We start from the raw sequence: 3043 nt of genomic DNA, 5'->3' as shown, positions 1-3043 counted from the left end.
TTCAACAGCAAAGCTTCCCTGCACACGTGCTGTATCTAGATTGCTAGTTCTTACGACATCATTGCTACCCCGGAGAGATGTTAATGGCTGGTTCGCACGCTAAAAACAGATGGTAGGTGAAAAAAAAACCTGAGAAATAGACAACCCGATCGAAGTCTAACATTTTTCACCGACGATCTAATGGCTGGAGTTTATTCCATCGTCTAACAATCGATCTAAGGGCCCATAACGAGACACCGCGGCATGGAGGGGAATTCCTCTCAGAGGGAACGCCTTGCGTAAAAATAGATTTGTATCACAATAAATACCCATGACGGATTGGTTTTGGGGCAATTCGTTGAAAAACCAACCCCTATTTTTTACTTTATTCCAAGGGAGAAGTTAAGTTGAAAGTATTTCTACGACTATAAAATATCGTCAAGGGAAGGGAAGGGAATTCAAGTGTGAAACAACTATTTTGAACATTTCCCCTCTCGTGCTTCTTGGCCTGCATTACTCGTCTACAGTTTCGATCGCTCTCGGCCCAATTTCGTAAGTTAACTCCCTCTCTGCGTTCGATCGCTCTCGGCCCAATTTCGTAAGTTAACTCCCTCTCTGCGTTCGATCGCTCTCGGCCCAATTTCGTAAGTTAACTCCCTCTCTGCGTTCTGTGTGTGAGAGTGTCAATATGGGCGAGGGAGCAGCGATCGGAATCGATCTGGGGACGACGTACTCGTGTGTGGGAGTGTGGCAGCACGACAGGGTGGAAATCATCGCCAATGATCAGGGGAATCGAACCACTCCCTCCTATGTCGCTTTTACTGATACAGAGCGTCTCATCGGAGATGCTGCCAAGAACCAGGTCGCCATGAACCCTATCAACACTGTTTTCGGTTAGTAATCTCTGTCACTCTTTTGAGGGAGTTTATTCCACTGCTTATTTCTGTATATGTGATTCAGTTGTTGTATATTAATTCCCCTTTCATTCTCGAATATGAACCGGGATGGACATAATTCAGCTTATAGTTTTTTGAAGGTGATTGATATGAAGGCTTGAATTTGCATCTGTAAGATTCTTCTGTTTGTGTAGAATTTGCATTTGTGTTCAATCTAAATCAGTTCTCTATGTTATGGCAGATGCAAAGCGGTTGATTGGTAGGAGGTTCTCTGATCCCTCCGTTGTGAGCGATGCGAAATTATGGCCTTTCAAGGTCATTTCAGGGGTTGGCGATAAGCCCAGCATCGTTGTAACATACAAAGGGGAGGAGAAGCATTTTGCAGCCGAAGAGATCTCTTCCATGGTTTTAACTAAGATGAAGGAGATTGCAGAAGCTTATCTTGGGACCACTGTTAAGAATGCTGTGGTCACTGTTCCTGCATACTTCAATGATTCTCAAAGGCAGGCAACCAAGGACGCAGGGGCAATCTCCGGTTTGAATGTTATGAGAATCATCAATGAGCCCACTGCTGCTGCTATTGCCTATGGGCTTGACAAGAAGGCTAGCAGTTCTGGTGAGAAGAATGTTCTTATCTTTGATTTGGGTGGAGGTACTTTTGATGTGTCTCTGCTCACAATTGAAGAGGGTATTTTTGAAGTGAAGGCTACTGCTGGTGATACACATTTGGGTGGTGAAGATTTTGATAATAGATTGGTGAACCACTTTGTACAAGAGTTTAAGAGAAAACATAAGAAGGACATTAGTGGTAATGCCAGAGCCCTCAGGAGACTCAGAACTTCCTGTGAGAGAGCTAAGAGAACCCTTTCATCAACTGCCCAGACCACCATTGAGATTGATTCCCTATATGAAGGTATTGACTTCTATACCACTATTACTAGGGCTAGATTTGAAGAGTTGAACATGGATTTGTTCAGGAAGTGCATGGAGCCTGTTGACTGCGGGATGCGAAGATGAACAAACGCTCAATCCATGATGTGGTTCTTGTTGGTGGTCTACCACGATCCCTAAGGTTCAGTCCTTGTTGCAGGAACTCTTCAATGGCAAGGAGCTTTGCAAGAGCATTAACCCTGATGAGGCTGTTGCATACGGAGCTGCAGTGCAAGCTGCTATTTTGAGTGGAGAGGGCAGTGAGAAAGTGCAAGATCTGTTGCTTCTAGATGTTACTCCCCTTCCATTAGGGCTAGAAGGAGCAAGTCTTTTCTACTTACTCAGACAACCAGCCTGGTGTGTTGATTCAAGTGTATGAGGGTGAGCGAACTCGAACCAGGGACAATAACTTGTTGGGTAAATTTGAACTTTCTGGTATTCCCCCTGCTCCCAGAGGAGTTCCCCAGATCACTGTGTGCTTTGATATTGATGCCAATGGTATTCTAAATGTCTCTGCTGAGGACAAAACCACTGGTCACAAAAACAAAATCACCATTACAAATGACAAGGGTAGATTGAGTAAGGAGGAGATTGAGAAGATGGTTCGTGATTCTGAGACATACAAGGCTGAAGATGAAGAGCACAAGAAGAAGTTAGAGGCCAAGAACTCTTTGGAGAACTATGCTTACAGCATAAGGAATACCATTCGAGATGATAAGATTGCGGCAAAGTTAGATCCATCTGATAAAAAGAAGATTGAGGATGCCCTTGAACAGACTATCCAGTGGCTGGATAACAACCAGCTTGCAGATGCTGACGAGTTTGATGACAAGATGAAGGAGCTGGAGAACACTTGCAATCCTATCATTGCTAAGATGTACCAAGGCGCTGGTGCTGATATACCTGGTGGAGCCTATGGAGCTGCTGGCTCTCCTGAACAGGGTTATTCTGCTGCTGCAGGCTCGGGGCCTAAAATTGAGGAAGTTGATTAAATAATTTTCTATTTTTTCTTTTTGTTTTTACCGTGTTAGAAGATGATACAGCACCATTACAAATCAGGATTTAGAAGGTGGATTGTCTCTCCATTTTAGATATGAGAATTGAATGCTGTTGTTTTGAGCAGCAAGGAAATGAGGATTTGTGTTGATATTCTACTTCGTTATGTTGTTGGAATACTTTAGAGCTGTTTCATTTTTTCTAAATTTTTATATTGTTTTATTGGTTTTGTATTGGTGTTT

General features: G+C 43.3%; 1 pseudogene; it reads left to right on the top strand.

The window, feature by feature from the left end:
- The first annotated feature begins 639 nt into the window (after positions 1 to 639).
- LOC149186092 (heat shock cognate 70 kDa protein-like) lies at positions 640 to 2797 on the top strand (annotated as a pseudogene).
- Positions 2798 to 3043: the final 246 nt, after the last annotated feature.

Source organism: Pinus tabuliformis, chromosome 3_1, assembly GCF_031772625.1.
Source record: "Pinus tabuliformis cultivar Carrire ecotype Pingquan chromosome 3_1, CPIR1, whole genome shotgun sequence".
Lineage (NCBI taxonomy): Eukaryota > Viridiplantae > Streptophyta > Pinopsida > Pinales > Pinaceae > Pinus > Pinus tabuliformis.
This window is presented reverse-complemented; position numbering and strand designations above follow the sequence as displayed.